Below are 23,845 nucleotides of genomic sequence, written 5' to 3'. Positions count from 1 at the left end.
GCCTAGAAAATCAGTATTTTATTGTAATTATTTGATTACAGGCTTCAATATGAGACATTAGACTCAGACGTTCAGACTCACAGGAACCACAAGAATTTCAAAGACAATCTCCTGTGGATCTTCCAGGTAGGAAAACACATTTTCATAAATGTTTAATATTTATACCGAACAAACATTATTTGTTATTGAACAAAGAAATTTAATTTAATTACTCTTAATCACTTAATATTCCTTTTAAAGCACTTTTTTTTTCTATTTGTGAAAAATAACAGCTGGTTAGCATGTTAGTCTTTTAATTTGATTTTTCATTTTTGTGGTATTATAGTTATTGAATAAATAGTGTTGACCAAATGTAGATGTACAAATTGGTTTAAATTGTGTTATTCTGTCTTTTTTCTTACTTTTGTTTGTAGGATCTTGAGAGCAAAATAATCACATTTCTGAAGAAAGAGCTGGAAAAGTTTAAGAAAATATTACAAAATGAGAACACAGAAAACTTTGTGAAGGACTTTAATGAGAATAGATGCAGTATCAAAGCAGCAGCTCTTGATCTCACACTACATTACCTGAGAGAGATGAAGCAAGATGAAGCTGCTGATGCTCTAGAAGGTCAGAGACTCATGACCATCTGTCAGATTGTCACTTATTAATGCAGACTATCTATAAAACTATAAATTAAGACTAAAACTATTTTTTGTTCCTGTGTTTAGATGAGCTGCTCTTCATTCATCAGCTAAAATGTGGCCTAAAGAAGAAGTATCAATGTGTGTTTGAAGGAATGGCGAAGCATGGTGACTCCATACTTCTGAATAACATCTACACAGATCTCTATATCACTCAGGGTGGCAGTGAACAGGTCAATACTGAACATGAGGTCAGACAGATTGAAGTTGCTTCCAGGCGTCATGAATCTCAAGAGATTCAGGTTAAATGCACAAATTTGTTTGAAGCTCCTGAACAAGACGAGGAGATCCGAACTGTACTGACAAAAGGAGTCGCTGGCATCGGAAAATCAGTCTCTGTGCAAAAGTTTGTTCTGGACTGGGCTGAAGGAAAAGAAAATCAAGATATCAGTTTCATATTTCCTCTTCCATTCAGAGAGATGAACTTAAAGGAGAAAGAAAAACTAAGTTTGATGGACCTTATAACTAATTTTTTCCCAGAGACAAAAGGACTGAACCTTACAAGAAGGAATCAATTCAAAGTCCTGTTCATCCTTGATGGATTGGACGAATGTCGCCTTCCTCTGAAGTTTGATTGTAATGAGACGTGGTGTGATGTATCGTCACCAGCCTCTCTGGATGTTCTCCTAACGAACCTCATGAAGGGAAATCTGCTTCCTTCTGCTCTCATCTGGATCACCACCAGACCAGCAGCTGCCAGTAAGATTCCTCCTGACTGTATCGACCGGCTGACAGAGATACGAGGATTCAGTGACGCTCAAAAGGAAGAGTACTTCAAAAAAAGATTCACGGATCAGAATCAGGCCATCACAATCATTGATCATGTTAAAAAATCAAAGAGTCTCTTTATCATGTGCCACATCCCAGTCTTCTGCTGGATTTCAGCCACTGTTCTCCAGAACATTCTGGAGGAGAAAAGAAATAATGATGTGAAAAACAATCAGGCTGATGAGATCTCTAAAACACTACAGGAATCAAATACTGAAGACACTCCCAAGACTCTGACACAAATGTACACACACTTTCTCCGCTTTCAGATCCAGCAGAGCCGCCGAAAATATGATGGAGAATACGCAGCAGATGTTTCCTGGGATAAAGACGCCATCCTTTCACTGGGGAAACTGGCATTTCATCAGCTGGAAAGAAACAACGTGATCTTCTATGACACAGACCTGGAAGCCTGTGGTATTGACGTCTATAAGGCATCAGTGTACTCAGGCATGTGTACCCAGATCTTTAAGGAGGAAACAGGGATCATTCTTGGTACCATGTACTGCTTTGTTCACTTGAGCATTCAAGAGTTTATTGCAGCCCTTTATGCACATCTGTTTCTAGACATCAACAAGAAAAGTATGTTTGTTCATGAGTCTACAGAACAGAAAAGCAAAAATGAAACCATGATTGATTTTCTGAAGACTGCAGTGGACGAGGCGCTCAAGAGTGACAATGGACACCTGGACCTTTTCCTTCGCTTCCTCCTCGGTCTGTCACTCCAGTCCAATCGACGACTCTTACGGGGTCTCTTGACACAGCAAGACGGCAATGACCAGAGCAACAAGGAAATAGTTCAGTACTGTCAAGCAGAAATTAGAAGGTAATCTGTCTGCAGAGAGATCCATCAATCTGTTCTACTGTCTGAATGAACTGAACGACCAAACTCTGGTGAAGGAGATTCAGACCCACCTTAGCAAAGGAAGTCTCTCATCTGGTGACCTTTCACCTGCCCAGTGGTCTGCTTTGGCCTTTGTGTTGTTGACATCAGAGGAAGAGCTGGAGGAGTTTGAGCTTCAGAAATTCAAGAAATCAGACGAGTGTCTCATTAGATTATCGGCAGTCATCAAAACCTCCAGAAGAGCTCTGTAAGTCATTTAACATGTTTTGTCATGTTTTGCTCTCATCTGAAAAATGCATTTATCTACATTATTCTATAGTGAATCCCCATCATGAAAATTAACTTAAAGGCCCTGATATACAAGCAAAGTTCTTTTTCGTTCTTCGTTTAGGGGTAAAACGAAGTTCGAAATACGTGAGCAGCGATATACTGTAATTGAACATCTGACACCACCCACACTGCTGAGAGCGACGGTTTAATGAATATGTACAAATGTTGCACGCTTTCCTCTCAGTAACAAAATAAACACAATAAAACTGAGAAACTAGCAAGGATTTGTGGATATGTTTGTTTGCACAAGCTCTGTAATTCGGCACTCCAGCAAAGTCACGTCGCGTTTATATTATAACACTTTATACAGTATATTCGTTCGGCCTGATTTTGTTCGAAATGATTCACATCAGTTTGTACTTCGATTTCGTTTGAAGTGTATCGGGGACTTTACCCAGTAAAGCCTGACATATGAAATAATAGTCTGAAAAAATCTATTTTTTTAATGGAGACAGTTTATCAAATATTTAGACAAAATATAAAAGAACATTTAAAAATGTTTGCGTATTTGTTTTTGTTACAGATGTTATTTATATTGCCAAAAAATAAAATAATTCTGAAAGGTTATGATATAAAACAAGAGATTTTTATATAACAGGCTAAATAAAGTACAATTATATTATCAGTTGGTACTCTGTATCTCCCAATAATTTGATATTTTAAATGCTTAGTTTTATGAGAAGTGCTTTAGTTTTAATTGTGTTTGTACTGCAATAAGTAGATGATTGAGAGATTTACAAATAAACATTTATCAAAAGTCTGTTGTATCATATTTGATGTACACATTTTAAGATGGTTTTCTAAAAATTTTTTTTTTTTAATCTAGTTTAAATTAAAATATGTATTTCTAATTTAGTAAATATTAAGTAAAATAAATATAAATTTAATTTCAGCAATTGTTATGGATGTGTTTATACTATCATTAAATTAATGATATTTCACCCATTGGCCCTGCTCTCTAAGATATCAGCGTCGGCCATCGGTTGACCAGTAATCAAAGAAACCTCAATCGCTTTAATCCAGTAAATGTTAATCTTAAAATATTAATAACTAATACAATTTAAGTAATTTTAGATTTAGTAGTAATTTTAGATTAGATTTAAGTAATCTTAGCTTAAATCATTAAAGATTTCATTGCAACAAGACATATACATGTGAATGCAGGCATTTTTTCAGACATCCCTAACCCTAAAATTTACATAAACTCCAGAACATAGTATTTACATAAATTCTCAAGCTTTGTTGTTGTTGAGCAACCGAAGCGTGAGCTGTTGAAGCAACGCCTTCTTTTGGAAAGCGGGCTGCAAGCAGCAGCTCATTTGCATCTAAAGGGACACACACAAAAAAGGCACGTTTTTGCTCACACCCAAATAGGGGCAAATTTGACAAGCTATAATAAATGATCTGTGGGGTATTTTGAGCTGAAACTTCACAGACACATTCTGGGGACACCAGAGACTTATATTACATCTTGTGAAAGGGGCATTATAGGTCCCCTTTAAGTGTCCCCAAAGAAGTGAGCCAAAGGCAACAGTGGCAAGAACCCAAACTCCATCAGGTGAAAGAAATATAGAAAAAATCATTGGAGAAACCAGGCTCAGCTATAAAAAGCTAGAAATCTTAACACAAATATTTTATTTTTCATTCTTCATATTTTTCACATGCTTCATTTTACCCAGGAAATTTGTACAGGAAATACTAGTTTTTGAGGAGTATTCATATTTTAGCTCTGCCTCTTTACTGTATATATGCTCCTTATGTAAAAATAATAATGGAAAATATATTTAATATTTGCATGTAGAAAATGTATTGATGTGTTCCATCTAATTCTGTGATGTGATTTATTTCTCTTGTAGGTTAAATGACTGTAATTTAACAGACAAAAGCTGTTCCGCTCTGGCTGCAGTTCTTGGAGCAGATACTAATCTGAAAGAGCTGAACATGAACAATAATAATCTGCAGGATTTAGGATTGAAGCTGCTCTGCACTGGACTGAAGAATATAAACTGTAAATTGGAGATACTGAGGTAAGTTGAGCCACAGGAGTCAAATGCCGAGAGTGAGGTGCAATGACTGACGGGATGTTGTCAGAGGCAAAAGCGCAAGAGAACTTTTGTTAATAAATGTTGCATTTTTTTGTTTAAAGTGCCCCTATTATGGATTTTTGAAAATTATCTTTTATGTAGTGTGAAACATAGCTCTAAATGATTGAAAACATCCTGCAAAGTTTTAAATCTGAAAGTGCACCGTATATTAAGTTATTGTCTCTCAAAAGTAAGAGTAGACTCTGAATCAATTAAACGAGTCATTTGTAAAACGAATCTTAAGCTGTAAGTACGATTAATAATTGTTGCCACATTTGACAGACTGACTGTTTTGTAGGAAAGAATGTAGTTATAATTCTCACAGAGAAAATAATTTAAATTAGTTAAGTTTTTAAGGAGCCAAGATACAAAACTGCCCCCTAACAAAAAGACTAGTAAAAAAATACATTAAATTCTTCTATACAAATATGCGATTAGCAAGGACTAAAATCCAGTGTCTTACATCCACACAGTTCTGAGTTTCAGTTCAATGGCCTAAGTAGACTAACATTACTGGACTGAAACCCTTATAGGGTTCAATCTGAACATGTCAGTGACGTCTCCGCGTCCAAATTCCAAGCCAGAGTCACCTCATTCTCTGTAGCATGTACAATACGTATTTATCCTAGTTGTGTGTTGTGTTCGCTCCGTGCAGCTTGTAGGTCTCCGGCTAACCAGCTAACAGCAGTATGTGTTCGCTCGCAATTGTCTCGAAATGTGTCCAATGTTTTTTGTTGTTATTACTTGGAGTTATGATAAAGAATAGAGTAATACGTTGGTGTACAACTGCAGTGCTTTATCAATACGTTTCTGCATTGCACTTACGCATATACCATGACTGTGTGTTTACCACCGAGCTGTGGGCTAGGTTCGCTAACATAAACAACACAAAGCAACTTAATTCCACTCTGAGTCTTTATTTTTAGAACAGAGCGGATCACCATCATTATTATTATAATATAATGTAAGTGATGCAAGCACTATATACTGTACTCCGTGTTAACCAGCAGAAGTCATCTGACCAATCACCGCAGATTAGCATCACGCAAACAAGGGGTTCGGCAAAATGAATCATTGAGCGAATCATTTGGGAGTTGTTGAGCAAATAAAGTAAAAATAAATGCATATTATAAGACAATTAATGTGTTTTTTGACCTTGCATGATTTTAAACCTGTTGTTGGGGACTTCCAAAACAAAAATAGGAACCTTTCAAATGCCATAATAGGGGCACTTTAATATATGTGAGTTTGTTTTTGTTTTATTGTTGCTGTGTTTTTCATTAAAAAATAATAATTAACTACGAACTAAGCATTCGTTTAAAAACCCAAAGATCTTTTATTTATTTGTTACAATGTGGGTATACCATATCATCCGTCTTATTAATTTTGGTAATAAAAGTCCAATGTTTAAAAAGCGCAATGGGCTCAGTGCTCAAGATGGTGTCTTTGAGATTTGGTGGTGTGAGTGTGTGCAGGTTTACCTCCACTCATACTCTTTCAGTCTTAGTGATGTTCGCATTTACTGTAAGAAGAAACTTTTATATGAAGCTTGGCTAGGTATAATTAATTTTTTTTTTTTTTAAATTAAAGAGAAGATGGGGTTACACTTTATTTTACAGTGCTGTAGTTACATTGTAATTACTCAAATAAGTACTGAGTACTATTAATTAATTACATGTACTTACTATAGAGTTAGAGTTACAGTTAGGGTTAGGGTTTGGTTTAGGGTTAGTTACTTGTAATTATGCATAATTTACTGTTATTACTATAGGAAGTACATGTAGTAATGTGTAACTACGGTACTGTAAAATAAAGTGTTACCGAAGATGGTGGTCTATCAGAGATGAAAGAAAACATTCTTACATTATTGTGTACCTCTGTGGCTGTGCTGTAATTCATCAAGATGCGCAGAGATTATCTTTCATTCTTTCTCCTCTTGTTTGTCTCCATATTCAGTTGTCAGTTTTTGCAACTAACTTTCAATACATTTGTACAAAGAACAAAATCAGGGTTCCCACGCGCCTTGAAAGTACTTGGATTTCAGACACATGAATTCAAGGCCTGGAAAGTACTTGAAAACAAATATTGGTCTTTGAAAGTGCTTGAATTAAATTTGAAATAAATTTTGTGAAAATTATAACAGATCCTCCTTAGTCCTATAGTATATTTGTTTTGGAATATTATTTTACAATCAGTTTCCGAGTGTTTTCCATTGCGGTACTTTCCCTTGCTTGTTATTAGGCGGGGTTTGGACATTTGAGCAGCTGTGACACTTGCTGTGTCTGAAATGAACATTCTTATAGGGGTGTGCCATTTTGATCGTGGACAATTAAAAGGTCTCCACGATCGGCTTTTGAAGAAATATCGTTGTATCGTGCTATAGTGCTTTCTGTCAGTTGCAGTCTTAACATACTGTGAAGTACAAAGTGACATACATTCACATCACATGTTAACACAGCAGTAGAGTTATACTCACGGAACACTGCAGTTATTCACAATCACAAAAGTTTATTATTTGCATGAGTTTTAAAGCCTTGCCGGTTAAACACTTTCTGGTCTGACACGTTCTTTTCTGAGCGGATACAACCGAAGCGCACACACTCTAAAAGCCTGTCAAACACTGCATTTGCTGGAAAAAAGTTATCATTCGCATCTTATTCTACTAAAACTGTCAAATACACACAAGGTTTACACCATCGGTTAAGTGTAAAGTGAAAGTAAACAGTTGAGAGACAATCGAATGCGTGTCAATATATAAGATGCGCGCATTAAAGGGACAGACAACACATGCTGCGACTTGTCCTTAAAGGGATAGTTCAACCAAAAATGAAAATTCTGTCTTTATTTACTCACTCTATAGTGAGTAAATATCACCCACCCCTACTTATTAATAAGAATATTATGCATATTGTGTGTAGTTAGTTGTCCCCCAAGGGGGCGTTCTCCCCACTCTACCCTAAATTCACAATTGCAAGTTAAAAAGTCAGAATTGTGTGATTATAAAGCCACAATTGTGTCTTATAAAGTCAGAATTGAGATATATAAATTGCAATTTTTCAAATTGCAGATTTTTTTTTCTCAGAAGTGCTCATTTATATCTCTCAATTCTAACTTTTTTCTCAGAATTGCAAGCTTATGTCTATAATATATTGTATATATTCTGACAATTACGATCCATATGATTTTTTTTCACTCAATTGCAAAATTAATTATTTTTTACAATATTCTCTCTATATTATAATGTTTTTACTCAAGTAATGATTCATAAAAAATGAAAACCAAAAGTGTGGAAAGATTGTTAATATTAGGGATAAGAAAGCTGCAACTGGTTTTAATGTTTCCAAAATTAATGTACAAATGATTCTAACCTCTTCTGGGTTAAAATGGATGCAAATGCAATAGGAGGGTTAAAATGTTAAGAACTGTAAGAGGTCTTTCATGACGCTCCATATGCTGGGATGTGAATTTGATAGGTGCTTGATATAAAATAAATTTAAAAAGTCCTTGAAATTCATTGAATCTGGTGATCATGAAAGAGTGGGAACCCTGACAAAATAAAATTCACTTTGAGGATTTCTGTTGTTCAGGTTTAACTGATTAATCATCTGAATGTTTTCATTCCTGTTCTAGACTCTCTAACTGCAGTGTAACAGAAGAAGGTTATAAAGCTCTGGCTTCAGCTCTGAGATCAAACCCTTCACACCTGATAGAGCTGGATCTCACAGGAAATGATCCTGGACAATCAGGAGTGAAGGAGCTCAGTGATTTACTACAGGATCCAAACTGTCAACTGAAGACACTGAGGTGAGACGGGATGAAATAATGAACATTATTAACAAAATATGCAAGCTAACAAAATATGGAGGCTAAATAGTCATAACAAGTATATCATTTTAGTCATACAATAAGTTAGACAATTTGTTGCATCAAAATGATCAAGATCAGATCAGATGCTGCAGGTTCTGACATGATGATGATAACCGTCAACACAGTTTAGTTGTGGTTCAAGCTACAGGTCAAATAGACATTATGGGTCAGTATATGTGCTATTCTGGAGCAGTGTTGGGTGTAATGCGTTACTGTAGTTAAATTACTTATCCACTGAAAAAGTAAAGTAAGGGATTACTGTTCATTTTTAGGTAATTTAATTTCAGTTGCTTATAATGTACTTGCGTTACATACTGTAAATTAGTTCAATAGTTCTGTTTAAATCAATATTGAATTTAAAATCTAAATTTGTTGTCTAAAGGTAAAAGTGAACACTGCCTCTTTAAAATTGTTAGCTGTAGTGCAGTTGCGCGTGAGTTCGCAACTTCGCTCCAGTTGGCTGTGTAGACGCTGTCTGAAGATGTCGGCAGAAGCGAGTGGCTGTTTTGCAGAATGGAAATAATCCAATTACTTCATTTTTTTTGATACAGGTAGGCAAGAACATTACTGTAAAATGTAAGCTATGTCCTAGAGAGAAAAAACTGCGCTCGCTCTGTGAGAGACGGATTTCAGTCAGTGTGCTCTCACATAAATGTTCAAATACACACACAGTTATGTCAAAATACCCGTCTTGGCATATATTCGCGTTGGTTATGTGAATACGAACAGCAAGTGTAACAGCATATTGTCTCCGTCCATTATCAAACAACAAAAGAAAAGCTTAAATAAGGATTAATCTATATTTAATTTATACAGTTATGACTATGCAGAGTTATTTTATATTTGATTATTCAATTTCTGTGGTATTTTTACTTAGTACTATTAGACCTACCTGGAAAAAAATATATAGCATTGTTTTATTTGTATTTTTATATATTTTTACTGTGGTATCGACTTTGGTATCGAGTATTGTGCACTTTTGGTGGTGTCGGTACCGACTACTAGATTTTTCTGACATTCCTATTTGTTACTAAAAAAATTTTAAGTATTATAAAGTAAATAAAAGTATTATAGTATATGTTTTAATAAAGTTAAAATGTTTTAAAAAGCTATAAAAGGCTAAACTATTCCATGTTTGATTAAATTATTAAAAAAGTTTCCTTTCTATTGTCCATCCGGTCAAGGTTTATAGGAATTTTAAGAAGTAATTAATAAGTTACTTATTGAGTAATTAAATAAAATTTTCAGGCAGAGTAATTAGAAAAGTATTTTAAATACAACATTGATGATGTAATTAGCAATGGATTTGTAAAAATCGCATTTCATGTGATTTTTGGCCATTCAGGATGGGTCAATACCACAATTTTGGCTTCGGTACGGTACCACAATCTAATACCGGTATATCGGTATTAAATCGATACCATACAGGGTCTAAATTTTGGTGCGGGTATTGCGCATAATTATTCTCATTCTCGCAGGTTGTGCGTTTACAAAGAGGGAAATTACCGCAAATGTTTATTAGTAAATTAATCAACACAGATTATCACATCAAATCAGTAATTGGTTACCACTTATAGCACACTTGAACCCATAGTCTACTACAAGTGTTAACTAAATACATTTTTAAAATACAGAGATAGTATATTAAAAGCACATTTTAGTTCATATTTCATGGTGTTTCAAAATAGCACAGTTGAGTACACTTAGATGTTCTTAAGATTATCTTAAGAAGTACTAAAGAAGAATCTTTAGTATATTAAGTACAAAATTAGTGTGCGAAAATAGAGCACTTTAAGTACATATGCGCCCTGCGATACAACATTCTCGTGCGGGTTTCGGACAACTGATGGAAATCACTTGCCCACGTTTTTTTAAACCCATTTTGAACATCCAAGCGATTTTATCATTCAGTAGTAACGTACTTGGGAGCTCTGTGAGAGATGGTTTCTTTGCGCTTATACCAACAAACAACGCACACACAAGCCGCCTGTATAGAGCTCGCGCCTTCCAAATTGAGTTGTTTTACCTTAAACGGTATTTAATGTATTAACAGTGACTATTCAGTGTTATTTTACATTTGATTACTTTATTAAATTTCTGTAACTAGCATTTCTGTACCTGAATACTTCTGTAAGAACTAGCTAAACTTAAGTGCAAATATTAGGAGATAAACATCATTGGTTCAAACGCACGCTGGAGCTTTCATGTTATCTAAACCGATATGATCTTATGTACGTGTGTGTAGGTTTGATGGGTCTTCATCATTTTTATAAGCAAAGCAATTCCAAATTATACGTCTACTGCTGTCATTATTAACAAAGAATAAACACTAACAAGAAGCGAAACTCAATAGAACGTTCCATTGGAACACCAGCGCCCAGCAGCAGCTCTGCGTTTCCGCCATTTTGACTTGAAAGTCGGTCGAGTCGGTCCACTAGCTTCTATGGCAATATCAGCTGCTTTGTTAAAAAAAACAAAAACAAAGTACATTAAAGCTAAAATCCAACCTGAATGATGACAACAGAATAAAATACTATCACTAGTGATCATCAAATCCTTTTAACAGTTTATTTTACAGACTTTGTGTTTAAGTCTTCCACTTTTTTCACAAAACCTTTGCTCTCTAGAAACGCAGTCAGTTTGGGTTAAAATTCTTTGAAGTTCAAGTATTAGCATTATAAACACTGAATTAATACCAACATATGAAATTAAATTAAGGACATGCATCAGAAAAAATGGGAATGTTGGACAATAAATATATAACAGAAAATAACAGCTTGTTTTTGCAGTGTTGTATGTTAAAGCAAAAGTGTCCAAAAGTGGGAATTATGGGATAATGGACACAGCAATGCATCATGTGTTATAAGATTGTTATGTTTGTAGCGTGATCCATTAAAACATGCAATATTCAATTCAGACCTAGTGGAGTGATTATTACTATTACTCCACTAGGTCTGAAATATATTGTTCGCTGCAAACATGATGATCTTAAATTCATTCATTATTAATTTACTATTAATAAATGTGTAAAGTTTCATAAAATGGAAATGCTCAATAAAGTAGGCTAACTGCGTTACCTCAGATGGTTGAATGGTTGGATTCCACAACTGGTAAAATAAAACATATATAAGACAATAAACAACATTTACTGTAGGAGCCATAAAATTTACTGATGACTTAATTTAAAAAATGTTCTATTGTGCTTCTGATTTGGTTGTGAAATTCGCCGATTTTGGGTGTGTAAGATGTGAAGGATTCAATGGTCCAGTTGGCATTTTCACCCCATAATGGCGGCCGCGCTACCGGAGCGCCATCTAGTGGCTGTTACCCAAAAAGGATCAGAGTTTCGCCTCTTGGGTTCTGTGCTCTTTGTTATTAATTAGTTTTGGGCGTGTTGAGTGAGAATCAACTGCTTTATCCATTTTGTTCCTCTATGTTGTCACATTTGCCGGTTTCGCGTCAGTTTGTGTAGCACACTGCCACCTAGCGGTGAACTTCAGAACAGCAGCATATACCGAAATGAGCAAAATCATGATATTTTCATGGTATTTTCACAGTACCGGTATACAGTGCATTCCTATTCAGACTTGCTAAATCTGATCATATTTCAATCGGATATGCGCAAAAATCGTATTTGGACTGACAGTCTGAATGAGGCTTATGAGACTCCTGCTTAAAAGCCAGAAAGATCTTGAGGCCTTAATTTCACACTCTGTATTCATACTGAAAATCATGATCTAGTGAGCTTTTGCTCTTCTGCTCTGTGGGACGTTTCTGTTCTTATGAGTTTGCTTTAGGACTGAGTGTCGCTCGAGTTTCTTGTTTAAATATCTCTGACTATCAGACTTTGTTTTTAAGTATTTATATATTTATTTGTATATTTAAATGTTCAAAGAAAAGTGTTAAATCTAAATAACTAACTGGAGCTTGTCTTCAGAACAATAATAAAGTTTTTATCTTATCATGTTTGTAATGCAACAGACATTTAGTTGAGAACTGAATTGACTCTTCTGCAGGTTTTTGAGTGCTGCTGCAGATGAAGCCTGTCAGTATGTGGAGAGAGTTGTGGGTAAAAACCCGTTACTCCTGAGAGAGCTGAATCTGAGTGAACATGAACTAGGAGACACACGAGTGAATCAGATCGCTGCTCTACTGCAGGATAAACACTGCCATTTATTTAAAATATTACATTACTTTTAATTGTAATTTTACTGTAGCTGATTATAATTTTTCCTCAGTTATTTGAGTCAGAGCAGTTTTTTTCTCAGCCACATCAATGTAAAGAAATACAATTGAACAGGAAATTAAAAACCCACAATTAAAACGTGACATCAAGCTTTAAATATTTGACTAAGTCAGTTTGATCATGGGTCAATAATTATTTTAGTTACTGTAAAAGGAGAACAATGGTTTACTTCCAGAGCTTAGAAAACTCTTCAAATAATTAGAAAACTAAAATAAAATGTGAATTGGGTGCATTATAAAACACTGACCGGGTTCGCCTAAAATAAATAGTGGTTATTTTGTTTTTTTTTGGCGCACAAAAAGTATTCTCATTGCTTCATAACATTAAGGTTGACCCACTGTAGTCACATGAACTTTTTTAAATATGTCTTTACCTTTCTGGGCGTTTGAAAGTGTAAATTATCTTGCTGTCAATGCAGGCCTCACTGAGCCATCAGATTGTATCAAAAATATCTTAATTTGTGTTCTGAAGATGAACGAAGGTCTTACAGGTGTAGAACGACATGAGGGTGAATAATTAATGACAGAAATTCCTTTCCCCCCCCCCCCCCCCGATTTATTTAACACAGTAGCTTTAACAAGAAACCTATAAATTAGTATTTTTATCTTTATCCACTTTAGGCTGAAAGTCTGTCATTCTTTTTTCTTGTGTATTTTGTTACCTTTTTAATATATAGGGAAATTAGTTTGACTGCTCAGTCACTGGCAAAATAGTAAAAACAACATGAAAAAGATTTGTGATCAAATCATGAAGCGTGATATTTTTGCCATATCGCCCACCCCTACTTATTAATAAGAATATTATGCATATTGTGTAGAGTTAGCTGTCCCCCAAGGGGGCGTTTTCCCCACTCTACCCTAAATTCACAATTGAGAGTTAAAAAGTCAGAATTGCGTGATTATAAAGCCACAATTGTGTCTTATAAAGTCAGAATTGTGATATATACTGTAAATGGCAATTCAGATTTTTTTTTCTCAGAAGTGCTCATTTATATCTCTCAATTCTAACTTTTTTTTCTCAGAATTGCAAGCTTATATCTATAATATATTGTATATATTCTGACAATTACGATCCATATGATCCTTTTTTTTCACTCAATTGCAAAATTTTTTTTTTTTTACAATATTCTCTCTATATTATAATGTTTTTACTCAAGTAATGATTCATAAAAAATGAAAACCAAAACTAGTGTTGTCACAGTTCCCTTCATTCCCGGACTCCATTTCCCATCATCCTCCTTGTGTCATCACCTGCACTCAGTTCCTCGTCATCTCCCCATCATCACTCATCACCTGCACCTGGACTTGAACATCTGCACTCCCTTTATAATGGACTCACTCCCTTCACTCCTTGTCTGTTCTATTGTTAGTTTGATGTGTATTGGTTGTATCTCTGCTCCTTCGTTGATTAAAATACCATTTTGCTGAAGTCCGTTGAAGCCTCGTCTCTGCTGCAACCATCACCCGTAACAAGTGTGGAAAGATTGTTAATATTAGGGATAAGAAAGCTGCAGCTGGTTTTAATATATTTCCAAAATTAATGTACAAATGATTCTAACCTCTTTCGGGTTAAAATGGATGCAGATGCAATAGGAGGGTTAAAATGTTAAGAACTGTAGGAGGTCTTTCATGACGCTCCATATGCTGGGATGTGAATTTGATAGGTGCTTGATATAAAATAAACTATATATAAAATAATTATGATATAAAATAAGGTTTAACTGATTAATCTGCTGAATGTTTTCATTCCTGTTCTAGACTCTCTAACTGCAGTGTAACAGAAGAAGGTTATAAAGCTCTGGCTTCAGCTCTGAGATCAAACCCTTCACACCTGATAGAGCTGGATCTCACAGGAAATGATCCTGGACAATCAGGAGTGAAGGAGCTCAGTGATTTACTACAGGATCCAAACTGTCAACTGAAGACACTGAGGTGAGACGGGATGAAATAATTAACATTATTAACAAAATATGCAAGCTAACAAAATATGGAGGCTAAATAGTCATAACAAATATATTATTTTAGTTATACAATAAGCTGGACAATTTGTTGCATCAAAATGATCAAGATCAGATCAGATGCTGCAGGTTCTGACATGATGATGATAACCGTCAACACAGTTTAGTTGTGGTTCAAGCTACAGGTCAAATAGACATTATGGGTCAGTATATGTGCTGTTCTGGAGTATGGTATACCTTGACAATTAACATGCACAATTTGGTTTTTGTGCACACTTCTCATTAAAAACTCTAGATAATCTTTCAGTCAAAATATTTTCTGAACACAATTGTTTTCCATCAAGCCCAGATTCACTGTATCTCTACAGCAGGTCTATGAGTCTCCAGATGTTCACAAACATGCAGTTTCACAAGCCAGTTTTCTCTGCTGATGTTTCTCACTCCTCCTGCTTAAAAGCCAGAAAGATCTTGAGGCCTTAATTTCACACTCTGTATTCATACTGAAAATCATGATCTAGTGAGCTTTTGCCCTTCTGCTCTGTGGGACGTTTCTGTTCTTATGAGTTTGCTTTAGGACTGAGTGTCGCCCGAGTTTCTTTTTTAAATATCTCTGACTATCAGACTTTGTTTTTAAGTATTTATATATTTATTTGTGTATTTAAATGTTCAAAAAAAGTGTTAAATCTAAATAACTAACTAGAGCTTGTCTTCAGAACAATAATTAAGTTTTTTATCTTATCAATCATGTTTGTAATGCAACAGACATTTAGTTGAGAACTGAACTGACTCTTCTGCAGGTTTTTGAGTGCTGCTGCAGATGAAGCCTGTCAGTATGTGGAGAGAGTTGTGGGTAAAAACCCGTTACTCCTGAGAGAGCTGAATCTGAGTGAACATGAACTAGGAGACACACGAGTGAATCAGATCGCTGCTCTACTGCAGGATAAACACTGTCGACTCAAAACACTGATGTGAGTATTGTTCATTTATTTATAATATTACATTACTTTTAAATGTAATGTTACTGAAGCTGATAATAATATTTCCTCACGTATTTGAGTCAGAGCAGTTTTTGCTCAGCCACAACAATGTAAAGAAATACAATTAAACAGGAAATTAAAAACACACAATTTAAATGTGACATCAAGCTTTAAATATTTAATTAATAATTTAATTATTTCAGTTACTGTAGAGGGAGATCAATGGTTTTCTTCCAGAGCTTAGAAAACTCTTCAAATAAGTGATAGATTGAAAAAACAGCTGCTCTATAAACACAGAGATGTCTTTCCTAACTTTCACAGGTTAATTCTGTGTAAATTAAATATAAGTGTGTATATATTGATGCTCTTTTTGAACATGACTGCTGAATGTGATCATGTTTACTGATTGCTGGTGTGTAACAAAGTTCCCTTTCATTCGGTCACGTTCGACGTACGTCAGTAGTGACCGACGAATTGGGATATCGCTAGAGAGCCCTATCAGCTTCGAGTGAACTACAACAGGCCAATGAAGTTGGCGTGCGATATTTGCATAATGTGCACCGCCCCTGCCAGGTGGTATAAATAGGGGAGCAGATGCAATCGCACTCTGTCTTTCGCTTCGGAGCCAACCTGTGTGTTCCTGCTGTTAGTCTGAGAGTGACTTCGCAAGCCTTTGAAGAGCTTTTGTTCTACAGTGCTGGCTTTATGGCACCTTACAGCGAGGCCGCGAGCTTTCCCAGAGTGAGCTTCTCGAGCTGTTATACAGCTCTCAACTGCTGTTTTTACAGCATTATTTGCCCCATTGGTTTGCGATTTGGGCCGGTTCCTCTGTGTGTGTGACTCAGGGAGTGAAAAGTGTACCTGCAGTCACATCGCGGCTGTTCCCTGTGTGCTTCGGCACAAAGAACAAGAGCTTCTAAAAGAGCTTCACAGACAGACACTGCGTCTTTTTCAAGACGTCATTCTGTCTGTGCGTTTCTGGAGGCGGTCGTTTCCTATCCTCACTGACGGCCACAATCACTTTCTCTCATGTCTGCTTAGCATGCTGAGACTGTGTTTGTGGGTGGTTCATATTCTCTTGTAAAAAAAAAGAGAGCATGCCCACGTCGGCGCGTTGTTCGTCTTGCCTTTCTCGTAAGGGCTTGAGCACTCAGCGCGCCGTGTGCCGTCGAGCTGCCGGCTGACAGCGCGCGTTGCCATGGCAACCCAGCGCGTTGTTCGGCGCTCTAGATGTGGTCGAGACTCGAGTGCCTCAAATGAGGTGGAGTCCCCTCACCTATTCCCTGATCTAGTTTCTCTTTCTGAATCAGAAAAGTACTACTTTTGGTGAATAAGCCAGGGTGACCAGAGGATCACAGTGGGGCAATACCTGCCGAGCCAATCTCCGTGGGCCCCCCACTCCTCTAATGCATCGCAAACATGTTATGACTGTGTTCGTGGGTGGTTTATGTTTGGTAAAAACATGGCCACGTCGGCGCTCAGCGCCGTGTGTCGTTCAGTTAGACGACCACGTTCACTCTCTCACATGGCTGGTAGCTTCTGGGTGGATTGCTGGTCCTTCTCATGGGGGACCTAGCATCTTAGTCAGGGCTCCAGCAGAGGATCAGATGTCGACTGCTACATTGGAGAGAAGGTTGTTGGGCTCTGGACATGAAGATGAGGCTGAGCGTCCTACGGTTGTGATGTGCTCATGCTGAATCAGATTCAGAGTTAACGACCATGCTTTCCCGGGCCCCTGGGGGCGTGGTGTGATGCGTACTCGCCTTGCCCCGCCCCCTATCTTAGCCCAGACGTGCATGAGTTTGGAAGCCTTTTTTGGTGCCACAAGGGTCATAATCTGCATTAAAAGTTTTTTCTCTCTCACTACCCTCTGTGGTGGGGTGGCAGTGCTACGGGCACACCACCTCTGCCCTGCATGGGTCTTGGCCCCCGGCAAGTCTGTGGAAGGCCAAAGCACTCATTGCATATGGGTAGTTCTGAGTCAGGGTTGAGCTACGCATGATGCAAGTCATAGCGCAGGCCCCTGGCCAGACAATGTCTACCATGGTGGTCCGGAAACACCCCTGGCTAGCCTTGCAGAGGTGTGTCATCGTCTAAGTACGCTTTCTCGATGCTCTCATCTCACAAGCTGGCCTAAAATCCAGCCCGCTCAGCCCGCAGCCAAGCCACTTGGCTAGCGAGAAGCGGTCCTGGAGAAACGGGTGACCTGGAGCTGAGGTAAACAGTTCTTCGGGAGACGATGCCTGCATCGCTTTCTCCCCGGAGGAGGGCCGGGTGGAGAATTTTGGTTTGTTCCGCCGCTGGCTCTCCGGAGACCAGCGGTGCCCACGGAGTAGAACTGTTTTCTAACCCTCCAGGTCCCAAGAGGGCGCGGCTGGCAGTGCGCGAGGCCCCACCTCGCCACTCTCAGCCCCCTCTCACTTCGCCAGCAGGTCCCAGTGCGTTGGTCGAGGCCGCCTCCCATGTGCCGTCTCCCATTCACACTGCCACCTTGCAGAGTCTGACCACACTACGGGCCGCTATGCCGTCGGAGTCGGGTCCCAGCACTCTACCTCGCTGCCCCACGCCCGGTACATCTGTGGTGCATTTTGTCCCGCTGGTTCGGTGTCTGGAAGCCTGGCTAGCGCTTTCCAGCCCATCCCGCTGGCTCATTTGTACCATCAGACTCGGCTATGCGATTCAGTTCGCCCGGCGTCCCCCGGTGTTCTGGGGTGTCCATTACACTCGTGTGTCCCTGGACAGTGCACCTGTTCTCTGGGCGGAAATTGCTGTCCTCCTGGCGAAGGATGCAGTCGAGCCGATCCCTCCAGCCGATTTGGAGTCAGGGTTCTCCAGCCCCTACTTCATTGTACCCAAGAAGGGCGGTGGGCTATGGCCAATCCTGGATCTGCGTGTCCTGAATCGGTCCCTTCTCAGGCTGCCGTTCAAGATGCTTACGCAGAAGTGCATTTTCAAATGCATCTGTCCCCAGGATTGGTTTGCAGCGATCGACCTGAAGGACGCGTACTTTCATGTCTCGATTCTGCCTCGTCACAGACCCCTTCTACGGTTTGCGTTCGAGGGTCGGGCATATCAGTACAAAGTCCTACCCTTCAGGCTGGCCCTGTCGCCCCGCGTCTTTACGAAGGTTGCGGAGGCGGCCATTGTTCCGCTCAAGGAACAGGGCGTTTGCATCTCAACTACCTCGACGACTGGCTCATAAAAAAAAAAAAAAACCCTGGCCAGCTCGCGGGAGCAGTTGTGCGAACACAGGGACATGGTGTTAGCTCACCTCAGTCGGTTGGGTCCTCGGGTCAACTGGGACAAGAGCAAACTCTCCCCCGGGCAGAGGATCTCTTATCTCAGTAGGGAACTGGATTCGGTCGCCTGGACCGCGCGCCTCTCCGAGGAGCGCGTCCAGTCAGTGTTGACCTGCCTGAGTACGCTCTTTCAGAGGCTCCTGGGGCATATGGCATCCGCAGCCGCAGTCATGCCGCTCGGATTGCTTCATATGAGGCCGCTTCAACACTGTGGACGGGGCCCCAACTGCATTGGCATATCAATTGCCTCGAGTTGCTAGCAGTACGTCTTGCACTGGACCGCTTCCAGGAGCTGTTGACAGACAAGCACGTACTGGTCCGCTCGGACAGCACTGCGGCCGTTCCGTACATCAACCATCAGGGTGGTCTACGCTCCCGCCGTATGTCGCAACTCGCCCGCCATCTCTTGCTATGGAGTCAGAAGCATCTGAGGTCGCTTCGTGCCATTCACGTCCTAGGCGTGCTCAACCGTGCAGCCGACGAGCTCTCACGGCAGCCTCCGCTTCCGGGCGAATGGCGACTCCATCCCCAGGTGGTCCAGCTGATCTGGCAGCGCTTCGGCGAGGCACAGATAGATCTGTTCGCCTCCCCGGAGACTGCCCACTGCCAGTTGTTCTATTCCCTGACCGGCGGCACGCTCGGCACGGATGCCCTGGCAATCAGCTGGCCCCGGGGCCTACGCAAATATGCGTTTCCCCCAGTGAGCCTTCTCGCACAGCTCCTGTGCAAAGTCAGGGAGGACAAGGAGCAGGTCTTGTTAGTGGCTCCATACTGGCCCACTCGGACCTGGTTCTCGGACCTCACGCTCCTCGCGACAGCACCTCCCTGGCCCATTCCTCTGAGGAAGGACCTCCTGACTCAGAGACGGGGCACCCTCTGGCACCCGCATCCCGACCTGTGGAAACTCCATGTGTGTGGTCCCTGGACGGGACGCGGAGGTTCTGAGTGATCTCCCGCAAGCGGTCGCAGACACTATCACTTCCGCTAGAGCTCCTTCTACGAGGAACCTCTATGCGCCGAAGTGGAACCTGTTCGTCGAATGGTGCTCCTCTCACCAAGAGGACCCCCGATCATGTTCGGTCAGAACCGTGCTTTCCTTCTGCAAGAGGGCCTGGAGCGAAGGCTGTCTCCCTCCACCCTCAAGGTGTATGTTGCCGCTATCGCCGCACATCACTATGCAGTTGATGGTAAATCGCTAGGGAAGCACGATCTGATCATCTGGTTCTTGAGGGGGGCGAGGAGACTAAATCCTCCCCGGCCCCCCTCTGTACCCTCTTGGGATCTGACCCTGGTTCTTACATCTCTCCGGGGTCGTCCCTTCGAGCCTTTGCAATCAGCTGAGTTAAAAGTACTGTCCCTAGAGACCGTCCTCCTGGTTGCATTGGCCTCACTCAAGAGGGTAGGGGAACTGCACGCATTTTCGGTTGACGAATCGTGCCTGGAATTCGGGCCCGGTGACTCTCACGTTATCCTGAGACCCCGGCCTGGATTGTGCCCAAGGTTCCTACCACTCCCTTTCGAGATCAGGTAGTGAACCTGCAAGCGCTGCCTTCGGAGGAGGCAGACCCAGCCCTAGCTTTGCTCTGTCCCGTCCGCGCTCTGCGCCTGTACGTGGACAGAACGCGAAGCTTTAGGACCTCAGATCAGCTCTTTGTCTGTTACGGAGGCCAGCAGAAGGGAAAGGCTGTCTCCAAGCAGAGGATGGCCCACTGGATAGTGGACGCCATCGCCCTGGCCTATGAGTCCCAGGACGTGCCTTGCCCGCTCAGGTTGAGAGCCCACTACACCAGAGGAGTGGCCTCTTCCTGGGCGCTGGCGCATGGCGCCTCGCTGACAGATATCTGTAGAGCTGCGGGCTGGGCGACACCTAACACGTTCGCTAGATTTTATAGCCTTCGTGTAGAACGGGTATCTTCTCGTGTACTCGCTTCCACCAGCCGGTAGACGCGAAGAGCCCGTTCTAGTGTCGGCTTGCAATGCCACTCCCGCCCCCTGGGCCGGATACGTGCATCCTTTTTACTCCAGTCGAGTTCCCCGCTTGGCGAACCCTGTCGAGTTCCTCCGCCTCCCCCTTCGGCTCAGACATTGCGGAGTGTCTGATGCCAGGCCAAACTTCCGTCTCCGACGTTGACGTTTGGCTGGGTTCCACATGTCGTGACCCCTCCACGTGAGTGGTCCCATGTGTGTATTTGTCCACGGTCAACTCCCTACGGCGAGCCCGTGTCTTTCCCTAGCAGAGCCAGCTCTGCTGTCACCTGTCAGATGAGTCTCCCCCTACTCAGGTGGAGCCATCCCAGGGACTACATATGCGTACTGCCCACGGCCAGTCCATATGTGTACTCTCCACGTAAATTCCTCCCCTACGGGTGGGTAGTGGTCTCCGCAGCGTCCCCTACGGGTTCGCTTCCCCAGTGTAGTCTAGTTTACTTAGTGGGTATATCGGAACAGCAGTAGACTCTCTCGGCGTAAGCTCGCCCTCTTCCCCGTCCCACTGGTGCGCCGGGTGGCTAGAGCTTGCGCTGGGCACTGGAAGGGGTTCATACTGTGGTGCTTTATTTGGGATCCCAATTCGTCGGTCACTACTGACGTACGTCGAACGTGACCGACTGAAAGGGAACGTCTCGGTTACATATGTAACCCTCGTTCCCTGAAGGAGGGAACGGAGACGTACGTCCCGTCGCCACAGTTGCTGTACCCTCGCTGTAGTGCAGACTAGGTTGTCTCCTCAGCGAAAGACAGAGTGCGATTGCATCTGCTCCCCTATTTATACCACCTGGCAGGGGCGGTGCGCATTATGCAAATATCGCACGCCAACTTCATTGGCCTGTTGTAGTTCACTCGAAGCTCATAGGGCTCTCTAGCGATATCCCAATTCGTTGGTCACTACTGACGTACGTCTCCGTTCCCTCCTTCAGGGAACGAGGGTTATATACGTAACCGAGACGTTTTTTTGTGACATCAGAACTGTTCATAACTGCTTTCAATTTAATGTTTGTATTTCACAAAATGTAAAATGTCTAATTTTGGTGCAGCATTTACTGTAACTTTTGAACAAGTGCATTTTAGAAATCTGTGATCAGAATCTGCCTGTAATAAGATCCACCGAAGGCAAGTTGTCTGAACACAAGTGCAGCTTTATTCTAGTGATGTTACTCCTGATATCGAGGCTTCGAAGCTTGTGTCGAGAACATCAGGTTCTTCCCGCCGGAGCTCCGTATCGAGGCTTGTATTGTTTTAGTGAAATGACGTCACCGGTGACGTTCGAAGCCTCGTTTGAGTGAAGTGCTTCGAGAAGGGGTTCATTTTTGGCGGAACAATGTGTTTTTTCCCTCTCGTGTTACACAAGCACTTCCACTTCTCTCTGTCCAGTCCACCTTAATCACTTTCACTTTTTTATCCGGTTCAAAAAACTTTGTTTTTTCTTGTATGTTCAACAACAGCATTGCCCAGTTACAAAATTATGAAACATTATAAAACAACACTGAACATAAATACTTCACAGAGCTAATTATTTATTTATTTATTTGTGTATGTTAATGTATCATGAACCATGTAACACACATTTTGGTGCTGTCAAACTAAACTTCCTGCACCATATTTCCATTGATCATCATGTGTCTCTGTGTGCATTCAAAGCCTCGAGAAATGAACCACTTTTCAACACATCTGGCTGGAAAGCTTCATGAAGCTTCATCTCACCACCACTACTTTATTCAAATAAATGTGAACAAAAATTAAAATAACAAAAAAACACTTTACTAAGGAACATGAACATAAACCTCACCAACAGCAGTTACAGGGAACAAAGACAGACTAAAGACAATGATAACATGAGGGCTATATATACACACAGACACTAATGAACAAACAAGAAACACCTGAACACAATGAACCAATGAAAACGTGTCACATGAAACAAGGAACCAATCAGAACATGACACATGAACAGGGGGAGCACATGACAAGATCACATGAGGAGCAAGACTGTGAGAATTATACAAAATAAAAGACATGAAAACATAAACTAAACTAAACCCAGAACAGACGTGACACTGCCTCACGGTGCAGCACTAAAGCAGATGAACCTTTTCCAAAACTTGTTTGATTGTCTTCTGCTTCAGGAAATACTTTCATTCCTTAATCTGTTAATGTTCGTTTATACAATTATTCATTGTTCATGTTCGTTCACAGTGGATTAACTAATGTTAACAGAAAACTTTTTTATTTAAAACTGTATTAGTAAATGTTAAAATTTACATTAAGGTTATTAAATGCTGTACTAGTATTGTCCATCATTGGTTCATGTTAACTAATGTAGTTAATGTGAACAAATGAAAGATTATTGTAAAGTGTTAGTGAGTCGACAATGTGTCTGAAAACAACCGACATAAACACATTTGTCCCAGTGATCAAACCAAGAGTGACATTGACACGAATGAACCTTAAAGATGAGATGAAATGAATGTGTAAACTAACATAAATAGATTGATGATTTCAACCTTTGTATTACAATGTCGTAGTATATTTAAATGAACAATGTGTCGTCTTTCTCTATGTTACCTGCACCTGGATATCCCTGTTTATTTGTCAGCAAAAGTCTGCTGGATGAAGATAAACATGTTAATTGATCATCATAGATCTGAGTCATTGTCTTTTCTCTTTCTGTCTTCAGTCTGTGTAGATGCAGAATTACAGAGAAACAGTGTGTCATCCTGACTTCAGCTCTGAAATCAAACCCGTCACACCTGAGAGAGCTGACCTGAGCAGGAATAAACTAGGAGACTCTGGAG

The 23,845-nt window shown here is 40.4% G+C and overlaps 2 protein-coding genes across 2 annotated transcripts in view; both read left to right on the top strand.

Annotated features, from left to right (window-relative positions):
- LOC127498572 (NACHT, LRR and PYD domains-containing protein 4C-like) overlaps positions 1-6,573 on the top strand; it is a 68,029-nt gene extending 61,456 nt beyond the window's left edge. The window contains exon 9 of the mRNA XM_051868080.1: positions 4,690-6,573. The gene's annotated coding sequence lies outside the window, so the exon portion shown is untranslated. The remainder of the gene's footprint in view (positions 1-4,689) is intronic.
- Positions 1-23,845, top strand: part of LOC127522225 (uncharacterized) — an 884,749-nt gene that overhangs the window by 725,951 nt on the left and 134,953 nt on the right. The gene's annotated exons all lie outside the window — the stretch shown is intronic.

The sequence above is a fragment of the Ctenopharyngodon idella genome, chromosome 2 (genome assembly GCF_019924925.1).
Source record: "Ctenopharyngodon idella isolate HZGC_01 chromosome 2, HZGC01, whole genome shotgun sequence".
In the NCBI taxonomy this organism is placed as follows: domain Eukaryota; kingdom Metazoa; phylum Chordata; class Actinopteri; order Cypriniformes; family Xenocyprididae; genus Ctenopharyngodon; species Ctenopharyngodon idella.
This window is presented reverse-complemented; position numbering and strand designations above follow the sequence as displayed.